This window comes from Globicephala melas, chromosome 11 (genome assembly GCF_963455315.2).
Source record: "Globicephala melas chromosome 11, mGloMel1.2, whole genome shotgun sequence".
NCBI classification, from domain to species: domain Eukaryota; kingdom Metazoa; phylum Chordata; class Mammalia; order Artiodactyla; family Delphinidae; genus Globicephala; species Globicephala melas.
This window is the reverse complement of record NC_083324.2, coordinates 45,591,799-45,606,643: the sequence shown is the minus strand read 5'-3', so window position 1 is coordinate 45,606,643 and position 14,845 is coordinate 45,591,799. Positions and strand designations below refer to the sequence as shown.

Genomic DNA, 14,845 nt, shown 5'->3' with positions numbered 1-14,845 from the left:
CCTGAGCATGAATGTATATATATATATAAAAGAAAAACTAACATATAATGGGATATGGCTGCTGCCTTAGCTCTGAGCCCCTTCCCACTTTGTATATTTGGCTGATTTTTTGGGCTGCTCACATTCCTGTCATTTCTCAATTGTGCTTTCATCCAAGTTCTTCCTCCTTCTTGTCTCCTTTCTCACGACCCCAGGCACAATGCTCTCACATTTGTCCATGACTCCCCATCCCCATGTAGAGGGAGTGAGGTTAGAGAAGCATAGGAAAGTACCGCTTACTTGAGATGGGCTAGAGAAGAGTCTGTTTATCAAACGACAACATGAAGAGAGTGAAAAAGTGGGAATTCCCTTGCTTTCCAGTGGTTAGGACTCTGCGCTTCCACTGCAGGGGGCCCGGGTTCCATCCCTGATTGGGGAACTAAGATTCTGCAAGCCTCGAGGCAGGGCCAAAAAAATAAATTAATAAGAGAGTGAAAAAGCAAGCCACAGACTGGGAAAAGGAATTTCATAATACATACATCTGACATAGGACTCATATCCATAATTACTACAACTTGGAGGAAAAAAATGACACACAATGTAAGAAACAATGGGAACGTATCTCAACAGCGACTTCACATAAGTGGACATCCACGTATGCAATAAACATAGGAAGTGGTGCTCTGTATCACTCCTTAGTGGAGAAAAGGCAATTAAAAAAACCTAACATGATATCAAGAATGAATGAGAAGTATTTGCAAGGATGTGGAGCAACTGGAACTCTCTTGTACTGCTGGTAAAAGTATAAATTGGAACAACCATTTCAGAAGATTGTTGGGCAGCATCTACTAAAACTAACCAAATGTATAGCCTATGACCTAGCAATTTGACTCCTAAAGATACACCCCAGAGAAAAGAGTGCATGTGTTCATCAAAAGGCATAAGCAAGAATGTTCGCTGCCTTCTTATTCATAGTAGTCGAAAACTGGAAACAATCAAAATGTCCATCCACAGTAGAATGAATAAATAAAATGTGGTATAATCATATAATGGAAAACTATTCAGCAATGAAAAAGTACAAACTACTGCTATGTGCAACCACACGGGTGAAGTTCACAGACATAAAACTGAGCAAAAGAAGGCAGATACAAAAAAGTAAATTTTGAATGATTCCATTTACATGAAATTTAAGAACAAATAAAACTAATATATTGTCATAGCAGTCAAAATAATGGTCATCTTTTTTTGTTTTGTTTTGTTTTGGCCACGCGGCTTGTGGGATCTTAGTCCCCTGACCAGGGACTGAACCAAGGCCCTTGGCAGTGAGGGCAGTCCTAACCACTGGACCGCCAGGGAAGTCCCATAAAGGTCAACTTTGGGGTGGACTGATTGGGATGGTGCATGAGGGAGTCTGTTGAGGTACTGATAATGCTCTATGTCTCAATATGAATGATGGTCTTACAGGTGTGTATATTTTTAAAAAGTGAGCTATACAGTGAGTTATATTTATTATAAGTTATACCTCAATGAGAAAGCAAATTTACATATTTATATATATAAAAGTATGTTACATATTTTTATATATGCATATGTAACATATATAAACTTATATTTATATACACTTGTATACTTTAATATGTGCATATATAAATATTTCTGTACATATGCACATGCATACATGCAGGGGCAGAGGGAACCCAGCTCACCTGGGGCCAGGTTGTTAAGGACACTGTTGTCGTCATCTGACCGCTTTTATTCCTGTCTCAGGGAAAGGTAACACTCTCAGGAACTGAAAGTAAAGAAAGAAGCATTAGTGACAATAATTCTACTGACCCTAATTCTTGCATATAAGATCTGACCCATTCTTTTTAGGGGCTACATGAACTATCAATACTATTCATTAGTTATTGCCTTGTATCGGTGGCAATTCTCAAGTCACAGAGGTGAGACAGCAGGCATAAGAGGGAACACAGAAACAGAAATCGTGTGGAGAATATAATTAGTATACAATTTCCCAGGTACATATTCAGCTGAGTGGTTCAGCGAACAGATGCGAAGGTGGACTGACAAAACTAATTTTCAGTACTCCAAAGAAGACATCTTAGGAAAGAGGACAGAAAAGGAAACTAGGGCATACAGTGGTACAGTGGAGAGAATGTTATGGGTTGAAAAGAAAACTGGAGTTCCAATTAAGATCCCTAGAGTCAGGACTTCCCTGCTGGTCCAGTGGTTAAGACTCTATGCTTCCACTGCATGAGGGTGTGAGTTTGATCCCTGGTCTGGGAACGAAGATCCTGCCTGCCACACGATGCAGCCAAAAAAAATAAAATCCCAAGAATCCACACAGTCAGACAGTAGTAAAAGTCAAAATGGAATTTGAAAATAGTTTATTAGGAACATCTTTTTTTTTTAAAGATTTGATGTGGGACCTCTTTTTTTTTTTTGGCTGTGTTGGGTCTTCGTTGCTGTGTGCAGGCTTTTCTCTAGTTGCGGTGAGCGGGGGCTACTCTTCGATGCGGTGTGCAGGCTTCTCATTGCAGTGGCTTCTCTTATTGCAGAGCAAGGGCTCTAGGCACGCGGACTTCAGTAGTTGTGGCTTGCAGGCTCTAGAGTGCCGGCTCAGTAGTTGCGGTTCACAGGGCTTAGTTGCTCCACAGCATGGGGAATCTTCCCGAACCAGGGCTCGAACCTGTGTCCCCTACACTGGCAGGCAGATTCTTAACCACTGTGCCACCAGGGAAGCCCTGATATGGGACCATTTTTAAAGTCTCTATTGAATTTGTTACAATATTGCTTTTGTTTTATGTTTTGGTTTTTTGGCCACAGGCATGTGGGATCTTAGCTCCCGGACCAGGGACCAAACCTTCACTCCCTGCACTGGGAGGCGAAGTCTTAACCACTGGACCACCAGGGAAGTCTTAACCACTGGACTGCCAGGGAAATCCCATATTAGGAACACCTTGATGTCTCTCTACTACTATTTTTTCCTCTAAATACAGATTGATTATAAGATGGTCATTCAATTTTATAAGAGTGTTGGGGATAGGTGGTGAGAAGAAAAACACTACCATATTAAATGATCCATCAACTTCATGACATGTCTCAAATACTCCAAGTTCTAAATATTGTTGCATCAGGGAAGCCAAGCAATTTTATTTGTAAACTAATAGTTCTAACTCCCTTTCTAGGTCAGTTAACCAGTTCATCATTAGGAAATAAGCCTTCTGCCATCCTACAGAATGAATCAGGAAGGTTTACACATTAAAGGCGACACCTGAAATACAAATAGCCACCATTAGTTAGATTGGAAATCGTTAATAAGCATAAAAGTGCATGCACTCGTAGACTTAAAAACAACTTCCATTTCAACTCCTTATCTGCAGTTTGCTATTAAGTCTCAGGGTCCATCAGACAAAAGACTTTATACAGTCAGCACATAGCCCTTTCCTCCACTGACCCTACTTAGTGAATCCAGAAAGTTATCCAGGAAGGTAGAGGAAGCTGAGGCTGTCAGGGAAAGAGCTGTCAGGGGAGGCTAAAAACCACATCTTGATAGTTGCAGGGATTCCAGGGGTGGGGTTGGGGGGGCGGGGAATGGATGGGGAAGAGTAGCTATAAGTGTAAACAAAAGAACTTTAAAAGAAAACACAATGTGGTAATTCCCTGGTGGTCCAGTGGTTAGGACTCTAAGCTGCCAATGCTGGGGGCCTGGGTTCGATCCCTGGTCTGGGAACGAAGATCCCACAAGCCCTGTGGCACTGTCAAAAACAAAAACAAATAAAACAACACAATGCAAACCTACACAGGTAATGCTGCTAAACTCATGGATGGTTTTGTCCAAAGGTAACAAAAGCAGGGATTCATACTGAGTAACTGGGTACCCCTTGTAGTTGTGTATTTTAATTCTCTTAAATCATGATACTGTCATCGTATCTTTGTAATAAACATCCCTTACAGTGGATACTTAATATTACTGACATATTAAACAAATGGCCTTAAGCAAAAAGATGTGATCTGTACAGTTGACACTATGAAAAGCAAAGCATCTGGAAGTAGAACAGCAGCAGAGGCCACCCTTACAAAGTACAAAACACTCCTGTGTTTTTCCTGTGGGGAAAACCATAGCTGTGGAATTGAAGCATAAACAACAAGTCCAGGTGGGAAACAAATCACAACACACTTCACTATTGGCAGGGACCATATGTTTTATCTGATTGATTGTGAACCTTAACAATTACGTTATGACAATTACGTTAAGAGAATGTAATGAGGAGTGAAATAAAGGATGGGAAGAGAACTAAATCAAGAAATGCTGGGCTTCCCTGTTGGCGCAGTGGTTAAGAATTCACCTGCCAATACAGGGGATACGGGTTCGAGCCCTGGTTCGGGAAGATCCCACATGCCACGGAGCAACTAAGCCCGTGTGCCACAACTACTGAGCCTGTGCTCTAGAGCCCACAAGCCACAACTACTGAGCCCGCGTGCTGCAACTACTGAAGCCCACATGCCTAGAGCCCGTGCTCCGCAACAAGAGAAGCCACCGCAATGAGAAGCCTGCGCAGTGAAACGAAGAGTAGCCCCCACTCACCGCAACTAGAGAAAGCCCACGTGCAGCAATGAAGACCCACCGCAGCCAAAAATAAAATTAAATAAAATTTAAAAATAATAATAAATAATGTTTCCATAGCCCCAATACTGTGCATAGGATATTATATGCTAAACATTAGACACATATTAGGTGCTTGATAGATATAACCCCTCAAGAGAGTTTTATTTATTTATTTATGTTGCACTGCACAGCACGAGGCATTTTAGTTCCCCAACCAGGGATGGAACCCTGTGCCCCCTGCAGTGGAAGCCCCGAGTCTTAACCACTGGATCGCCAGGGAACTTCCAAGATTTTAGATTAAACATTCATATGAGCCAAACCAAATCCAGGGCTCCACATTCTCCAATTCTGTGAAGGAAGTATCCTCCATGGGGGTGGGGGGAGAAAACCATTTCAGTCCTCTCAAAACTTTGGGTACTCTACGAATCGCTTCCAGATTGGGTTTAAACCTGGCCAGGCGAGTAAGGCGAATAAAGTGATCACAGACTGATTTCCTGAGACCACCTGAAAAGGGAAAGAGCGTTAAGTAATTGTGCACAGACCTAGGGGTAGGGCTGGGGTCTCCGCAGCTTGGACAAGATGGGGCTGGAGCGACCGAGGGGAGTGTTCTCTGCTGACAGCGCGTCCTGGAGCGCAGACAAAAAAATTTGAGAACCTCGGTGTCAATACTTGAATTTGTGTCAGTATCCAAGTCTGAATAGGCCACGGGCTGTCCTGGGGACGAGAAACTAGGCGTCAGGAGCCTGCGGCCGGCGTCCCCGGCCCGCCAGCGCCTCCTCTCCATGCGAACGAGTCGAGCATGGGCGTTGGGGTGAGGACCACGGGAGCAGCAGTAGCCGCGCCGGTCTCCCCCAGGGTCCTTCCCGTCGTGCTCAGACCAAGCCAGACCCCCTCACTGTGGGCTCTGAGGGCCTCTGCCCCTTTCCAGTGAACAGAGCTTTGAGGAACCACTCGCGGGTCTTCAAAAACCGAACCCTCACGCGCTAACAGCAATGGCTGAGCCGGAAGTACGTCATCACAGTGACCTGTCAACCTATAATTTACCTTAAATTCTCTCTAGTGATTTTAGAGGACCCCACATCTCGGTGGTTCCTCCTTCTAGTTCCCACCAGACGAGCCTGAGGAAAAAAAGGCGAGGTAGTGTCTTCCTCTCAGGCTCCGTGTTCTTTTTTATTTTTTTGGCCGCGCCACACGGCTTGCGGGATTTCATTTCCCTGACCAGGGATCAAACCCTGGCCCTCGGCAGTCAAAGTGCAGAGTCCTAACCACTGGACCACTAGGGAATCCATGAAACTCCGCGTTCTGAGTCAAGGCAGAGGACTTGGCTTGTCCTAACCTTAAGACCGGAGAAGGAAGCAGGGCCTTCATTCCATTGGATATTGGGTGAAGGGGCGGGGCCCAGCTGAGCCAATGAGCAGTGGAGCCTGTGAGGTCATCCTTCCTCTTGGAGGCAGGAGCCTCTTCCCCGCCGGGACAGGCCCGGCCCCTGGCTGGCAGATTTTCCACCTACTGGTGAGTCCCTCCCTTCAGGGCCTAGAGGAGAAATCAGGGACCTGGAGAGACAGCTGAACTGGGCTGAGGGCCTGACCTGGACGGGGTGGAGACCTCAAGACAGAGGAGGCACCGAAACGTTTGCTGAATGAATGAAAGTCGAGGAACAGAGTAGCGATCTTAATATATACCCAGAAGACCCTTAGAAGTCAAAAAGGAGGTGCTTTTCTGTCCTGCATAGGGAGAGCCACCATGAATGAGTGAGGGAGGGTGAGAAGTGAATCCGGGCCCCAGTTAGAAGCCTACACACAGTCCTGCAACCTTTCTTAGCCTTGTCCGCCACTTCATTTGTCCACCACTGCCAAATGTCCTCATGTGTCTAGTTCCTACCCCGGCCACTGTGATGCCCCACATGGGGCTCACAGTTTACAAGTCTTTTCATCTCACGCTGCCAAGAAGGCTGTGTCCAGAGAAGCATCCAGCCCTCAGCCATATCCTACTGAGGCCGACACTTCCCCGGGATCGGATCCACGAGGCCCTTGTGTGGAATCCAGGTCACATCTTTTCAAGATAACCTCAAGTCCTCAATCGTCTGCATAACCTGAGAGCTTTATAGGAGTGTCTGTGGTCACCTCCAAAAGACCTTTAAATATGCGAGAGCAGGGGTTAGGATCTCCCTGCTCAAAAGAACCTGGAATTTAAAGCATTACTGATAACATTATTACCAAAGAGTGTCAGCTTACTTCAGGGCACTTCGGTATTCCTGAGGAGTAAACATGATTTCTCTTTCCCTCCCACTGGGGTGTTCTCAGATGTAAGTCACTGCTCCTACTCTTTGACATATTTTCCATGTAGAAGATATGGAGCCTGGAAATCATGCTGACAGTTGGAGTAGGCCATTCCCAATTCCCATCAACCAAAGATACTTGGTTAGGTAGGTTTGCCAAGGCAAAATCAAAACAACCTATGCCAGGGAATTCCCTGGTGGTCCAGTAGTTAGGACTGTGAGCTTTCACTGCTGAGGGCCTGGGTCTGATCCCTGGTTGGGGAACTAAGAGCCCACTAGCTGTGCAGTGAGGCCAAACAAACAAAAAACCCTATAGCATAATACTCAGAACAGCAATCTAGTTTTAGCAAAACATCACTGTTCCTAATATTAAATTAATGCAATTTGAATATTATCGAATTTGAATGTTCAGTTGTAATTGTGTAATAACCTATAAACATAGGAAATTTATATCAAGCTTGAAGGGTACAATATTTACAAGCTTTAAGGGTACAATATTTTTTTACACATTTTACAAATTCTTACTCATCCAATTGCTTTAAACATAACCCACATTAGCATAATTTTAGCCATTTAGAGCCTGCCTGCTTTGCATAATTCGTGAAACTGCACCTAACATCGGCCAGCCATGGATAAGACAAACTCTGTGGCCGTAAAAGACCCCAAACTGCTGCTGCCCTTCAACGCTCTCTGAAGGGCAGAGACTCCCACCTTGCTGTTGAGCAACACTGCCTAGACAAGTAAGCCTCCTTTCCAATTCGCCTCTCCACCCCACCCCCTCCCCAGGATTCCCTCACCTTCTTCCCCTGCTGGGTTATCCCTTCAGTAAGGGACTTCCCCTGTCCTGCGATCTGTACAGAGGCCGCCCAATGTAGTTTGTTGTACAACAGTGCCATCTAGTGGTCTTATCTTTTTCTTTTTCTTTAAAAAATTTTTTTGGATTGAGGTATAGTTGATGTACAATATTATATGTTTCAGGTCTTGTCTTTTCTTGATCATCCCTCAAATCCTTGAACGCACCACAGAATTGAAACAATATAGATATTCTTGCCTCTTCAGTTCTTTAATACCATTTATTGAATGCTGGTTAGATCATTACTAACGGCATTGAATCATCATGCCACCCATGAATATTGGCTTCCAATGACATCCTCAAAGGTTATTACAATAAGTGCAAATACAAGTCTTATGCAGAATATTCAGGAAAATATTAACTGTAATAGGTTTCCTGGTCATGTTAAATTTACCATCTGGAATGTTATAGTCTAATCACTGAATCACATATTTTACAACCACAACTGCTCTTAAACTGCTGTCTTAGTCCATTCAGGCTGCTAGACAAAACACTATAGCCTGGCGAGCTTATAAAGAACAGAAGTTTATTTCTTACAGTTCTGGGTGCTGGGAGGTTCAACATCAAGGCACCAGCATGTTCGACTTCTGGTGAGGGCCCTCTTCCTGGTTCATAGACAGGGCCTTCTTGCGGTGCCCTCACATGGAAGGGAGCTAAGGAGCTCTGTGCGATCTCTTTTGTAAGAACGCTAATCCCATTCATGAGAGCACCTACCAAAAGCCCTGCCTCCTAATACCATCACATCAGGATTAGGATTTCAACGTATGAATTTTGAAGGGGACACAAACATTGAGACCATAGCAACTGCTATAATCTTTGCGTTCCTGGAATGTGATGTCTTTCAATGTCGGTTATCCTTCTCCCTTCCATACCACCACCACCAACGGGGAGGATAAGCAATGGGCCCATGCGAAGAGTAAGAAGAGCAGTTCAATTCACCCAAGAAATAAATGTCCCCTTCCAGCGCAGCTTAAGACTGACCCAGGATAGCATGCCGTCACTGCAACAGTGGGGGGTAAGAGAGGACATCTATCAGAAAGCCCTCAGAGGAGAGAGGTGTGGCCACCCCCAGAGAACTGCCTGACATGTTGTGCGGGGAAGAGTGACCACCCTCATGGCCAAGAGTGGGGAATGCACAAGATAAAGGATATTTGCTGCCACCTCTCTTGTCGTCGGGTATTGTAGCCCATAAGCAGCACTGCAGTAGGAACACAGAAGAGCAAGAGCTGACACAGGGGCCCACACATGCAGCCCACCCCAAGGGTTGACAGCAGACCCACAGTAGCCCAGAGCCTTGCATTCAAACCTGTGCCTAAGATGAATGAGCTACCCTGAATCAGTCAGCATCATTCTGATGGCCCAGTGTCATGTGATCCTGTGGGAAAAACGCACGCTGGCCGCCCTCCTAGAAATGAGGTCCAGCCATAGGGCCCTGGCACAACCCTACAGGTGTGCATTCTGGAGCTCTTTAGGACACCTGGTCAGCCCACACACGGAGTAAATGCTCAGAGAGCACCCCAAATGGGACAAACAGAGCACAGGGCCCATAGAGATCACAATCTACTCTCGGAGCACCCCATCTGACAGTCCTATTTGACCTAGCCACACCCAGGCAACAGTAGATGACTTTAAAAATGTAGAGGAAGGGGGGACTTCCCTGATGGTCCAGTGGGTAAGACTCCACGCTCCCAATGGAGGGGCCCAGGTTCGATCCCTGGTCAGGGAACTAGATCCCACATGCATGTCGCAACTAAGAGTTTGCATGCCGCAACTAAGAGTTCACATGTCGCAACTAGGAGTTCACATGCCTCAACTAAGAAGTCCACATGCCGCAACTAAGACCCGGTGCAGCCAAAATAAATAAATAAATAAAAGGATAAAAATAAACCAATAAAAAAAAATGTAGAGGAAGGACCTCCTAAGTGCAGGACCCCCTGAACACCCTGGGCACATGCCCTGGGGTGGGACCCTGTTTTCCTTGGTCTAATGGTGGTGCTGGGCATGGATTTAAGTGCATGGCCAGAGAGTTGCACGTACCATTTCACAATGGCCAGAGGTTGTTCACATGGCCAAATACACCTGCTGAAAAAACTGGAAATTTTAGCAATTTCTATGGAAGCAGGAGAGAATGGAGACTAGGTGACGAGTAACAGTCATTACCATGTCCACTGCACAATAGAATGCAAGATAGACTGGAAATGTGAATATCTAGCTTTCCTATACTCTAGACAGCAACAGAGAAAAATGCTGGGAAAGGCCAGAATAGCCCATAAGGCACATCAGTACCTATTAGGAAACAGTAGCCCCTAAAAAGATACAATCCCATAGGTGCGTGACATGGCAAATGGAACAAGGGCAGGATTTCAACTCCCATCTGTCCCTTAGGCCAGTTCCTCTTTGCACGATGATCACAACCACAAAGGATAGACCTGGAAATGGCTCTAGATTCAGCCACTGGTAATGTCACACACTCCTCCCCTTTGTCAACTACTTGGTGCTTTTTCAACACATTTCTCCATATTTATACAATACATTAAAATAAGAAAAACATATAGCAGGTCTGATCTCTATCTCCTCCACACACTGAGAAAGGCTGTAACTCTCTGGGCCACAGCTTAGCAAATATTCCCAAGGAGAAGGTCTGGGGAATGTTAAGTTCATGTTATGTGTCTCATCTCTCTCAAAAATCATCACATTGCATTGCTTGCTAATGAATATCTACAAATTGTTGTTCAGTGTTTTGTTTTAAGTGTGGTTCACTTTGAAAATTTTAAAAATCCAAAAATCCACCTCTTCTCAAGATGTAGAAAAACTGAAGAAGGGAATTCCCTGGTGATGCAGTGGTTAAGAATCCGCCTACCAATGCAGAGGACATGGGTTTGAGCCTGGTCCGGGAAGATCCCACATGCCACGGAGCAACTAAGCCCGTGCGCCACAACTACTGAGCCTGCGTGCCACAACTACTGACGCCTGTGTGCCTAGAGCCCGTGCTCCACAACAAGAGAAGCCACCGCAATGAGAAGCCAGTGCACCGCGACGAAGAGTAGACCCCACTCGCCGCAACTAGAGAAAGCCTGCGCACAGCAATGAAGACCCAACACAGCCAAAAATAAATAAATAATTTTAAAAACCTGAAGAATATGGCTCCACCCTTACAACAAAAAATAGCCAAACTGGGACCTCCCTGGCAGTCCAGAGATTAAGACTGCAGGAGGCGCGGGTTCAGTCCCTGGTCAGGGACCTAAAATCCCACATGCTGCATGGCACAACCAAAAAAAAAAAAAGCCAGATAATCTGAAATTTTTCCTTGAACACATCAGAGAGTTAAGTCTCAGGGCAAACAACTTACCTAAAATCTAAGGAAAGACAGACACTCTCAAGGTCATTCCTTATATTCAACTCCTTTGGGGACAGTCCACCTTCCTGACCAATCCTGCTATGGAGAAGCTCACCACTGCAGAGTTGGAAATAACATTGAGTCAACTGGAGGGAAAACAAAAAATAAAAATACAAAACAACAATAACAAAACAACCAGCATATAAATTCATTGTAAATAGAATGTCTGTCTTGGGAATTCCCCGGCAGTCCAGTGGTTAAGACTCTGCCCTTCCAATGCAGGGGGCGTGGGTTCGATCCCTGGTCGGGGAACTAAGATTCCACATGCCGCATGGCATGGCCAAAAATTTTAAAAAGTAGTCAGGTTGCCTTTAAGAAAACAGACAAAAGAGGCTGTAGTAAGAAAGGCAGGGTCAAAGTGCTAAGCTTCAAAAAATCTTAAGGCTAGATAGGATCAAAGAAAGGGGAAGAGATGGCGAGAGGGCATCTGGGGGAGCAGAAAAAGCACAAGCTCAGAGGAAGAAACTGAAACAGTGTGTGCTGCAGTGAGTAGAGAGGACTGGCTGGAGCAGAGTCTGGGGAGGGCAGGAGGTACAGCTGGATTGGGATAATCAGGCCAAGAAGGGGAGGGCCTGCTAACCTGCACTAGGGGGACACACAGAACAAGATTACATTTAAAAGTTTCTCTCCAGGATGAATTCTCCAATGACGAATAAAATTTGAGTTCTGAATGAAGACTTTCCCACATTTCTCACATTCACAGGGTTTTTTTCTAACATGAAGCCTTCAGTGCTGCTTCAATCCTGAACTCTTGTTGAAGCCTTTCCCACACTCTGCATTTGTAGGGCTTCACCCAAGGGTGGATCCATTGATCTTGGGGTTTTCTTTTTCTTTTTTCCTTCCTTTTCTTTTTTTCTTTTGGATCCATTGATATTGATTTAAGCTGACTTTTTGCTTGAAGGCCTTGCTGTAGTCCTTGCATCTAAAAAGTTTCTCTCGGGCTTCCGTGGTGGCGCAGTGGTTGAGAGTCAGCCTGCCGATGCAGGGGACACGGGTTTGTGCCCCGGTCTGGGAAGATCCCACATGCCGTGGAGCGGCTGGGCCCGTGAGCCATGGCTGCTGAGCCTGCGCGTCCAGAGCCTGTGCTCCGCAACGGGAGAGGCCACAACAGTGAGAGGCCCGCATACAGGTAAAAAAATAAAAGGTTTCTCTCCAGTGCTGACTTGCTGGTGCTGAGTTGAAGTTAAAGGCTTTGCCACACTCTTTACACACCTGGAAATTGCAGATGTGTGAACTGACCCCAACATTTTTTTCTGATCTATGTGCATGACATCTATTTTTCTTTATTTTTTTTTTTTGCAGCACGCGGGCCTCTCACTGCTGTGGCCTCTTCCGTTGCGGAGCACAGGCTCCGGATGCGCAGGCCCAGCGGCCATGGCTCATGGGCGCAGCCACTCCTATTTTTTATAGGAATTTTCTCATTATTTACTCTCTCCTTTGCTGAATCTCTCTTATTTTTCTTCATTCCATCCCTTATGAGACTTCCTGAAGGCCTCTCTATCTTGCTCTCTGATTCACAGGTAACTTGAAAACCAGGTCCCTGGAGAAGGTCTCTTAATGTTCCTCTGAGGCCAAGCCACGGGATTCACTTTTCTCAGAAATGTCTTATTTTGAGGCCTAAAAGCACAAATTCAGCCCTGATTTCACAACCTGAGAAAAAATAATAAATGCAAATGTTAGAGAGGGAACTAGATCATCAAAGATACGACGGTATGCTGTAAATGCACAGCTTTTGTATGTTTGCAAATTGGTTTCACAGAGCATAGGGAATGAAGAAAGACAAGGAAAAGCCCTGGGACCCAAAAGGGAAAGGGGCTACATCTGGTCTCACGGCCAAAGATGCAAAAGAAGACGGGATAATTATGGTTGGTCCAAGAGAGTAACATTGTTGAAAATGGAAATCTGATCATGGGAATGGCCTCAGAAGACCAAAAAAGAATGAAAAGTGAAAAGGATATTGGGTTGGGTGGGCTGGTGAGACTCCTCTTCATCAATTAAATGTCAAACAAAAAATTAAATCAAATAACTTAGATATTCCAACTTAGGGGTATGTGAGGAATGCTATCACGAAGCTTGCAAATTACCTGAAAACATAAGCAATATAAAAGATTAGAGAAAACCACACTGGGCCAGGAGAACACAGATCAAACTTCCACCCACACTGACTAACTAACCATAACTGCAAGGTAACATTTGGCCATCATGATTTAGCCCTAGGCCATGACAAAATTTCACAGACTGGATGGCTTAACAGAAATTAATTTTCTTATGGTATAGAGGCTGGAAGTCCAAGATCAAGGTGCCAGCTGGCTGGTATCCTCTGAGGCCTCTCTCCTTGGCTTGCAGATGGCCAACCTCTTGCTGCCACTTCACACGGTCACCTCCCTATGCATGTGCACCCCTGGGGTCTGTGTCCTAATCTCCTCTTCTCATATGGACACCAGTCTGACTGGATTAGCGACCACCCTATAACAGCCTCATTTTAACTTAATTATGTCTTTGAAGATCCTGTCTCCAAATACAGTCACATGCTGAGGTACTGGAGGTTAGGGCTTTAACATATAAAGTTGGGGGGGGACACAATTCAGTCCACCTGCCATATGCTGAACCCATCCCGCGCCTAAGCACCGAAGCCTCACCACCTCCCTATGGACACGGTCCAAGCATGTTCCCTCCTCCTCGGCCCCAGCAGTTGCTATTCCCTCTGCCTGAAACGCTGCCCCTAAATATCAGCACATCTCGCTCCCTACTTTGGTCTCTTGTTCACATGTCCCCTCATCAGAGTCTGTCCCTGATCACTCTATCTATCCCTTTCTATACCCCTTCCCTGCTTTATTATCCTTCATAGCATTTACCATTACTTGCCATAAAAATTTATACATTGTGGGGTTCATCCGTGTTTAACACACACCCAGGAGTTTTAGAAATCATGTATGGTAAGGTCACAGACAAGAAGACAACTGCCTTGGAAAGAAGAAGTACTTACAGTTCCTGAAAAGAGGGGGCATGCCACACCATGCAGGGGGCCCATGGGAAGCACCATGGGGTCAGTCAGGAGGCAGAGGAGGGGGCAGAAAGCACAGGCAAAAGCCTCTATTACTAGAGCGGTGGGAAGTTGTTAGGTGGGCATGTCCTCCTGCTGGGTAGGAAGCAAAACACAGATGTTGGGGTCTGTGGTTGGAAGGTTTGTAATAGGATTTTTGCACATCCAAAGGGGAAATATAATCAACTTCGGCTGTTAGTTTGACCCTATGATCAATGGACGCCAAATCATCAATTACAACATTTCTAAATGTTGGTTAGAATATCCCACATTTTTGGCGTTACGCCAATATATTCAAATGTTGGTTAATAAGAGAATAAGCGAATGAGTTTCCATATGACTAGTTTATGCCTGTCCTCATGTACACCCATGTCCTAAGGGTAATTCTTGCTGCCACCACTCGGGTTCCAGGCTTCATCCTGTCCTCTCAGGCCAGGTGTACTTCTTCTCTGTACCTATCTTGTCTTACCTGAAACCTCTCAGAGGCTCCTTTTGGTGAATACAGATGGATGCATCTTTACCTCGGACACAGTTTCCATGAAGTACCTGCACTGGCTTACCTCAAAACTCAAGTGAACAGAGGTCAAAGGGAACAAAGCTCACCTGAGGCTTGGTTTTAAGGGACACAACCTGTCATCATCTAGCTTCTTCAATTCTTCTTATGGAGAAAAGTATGATTCTCAGTA

General features: G+C 45.2%; 1 protein-coding gene across 1 annotated transcript in view; it reads right to left on the bottom strand.

Annotated features, from left to right (window-relative positions):
* ZNF662 (zinc finger protein 662) overlaps positions 1-14,845 on the bottom strand; it is a 78,574-nt gene that overhangs the window by 47,696 nt on the left and 16,033 nt on the right. Inside the window, exons 6-7 of the mRNA XM_060307206.1 lie at positions 11,069-11,173; positions 1,686-1,768 (exon numbers count right to left, since the gene is read on the bottom strand). The gene's annotated coding sequence lies outside the window, so the exon portion shown is untranslated. The remainder of the gene's footprint in view (positions 1-1,685; positions 1,769-11,068; positions 11,174-14,845) is intronic.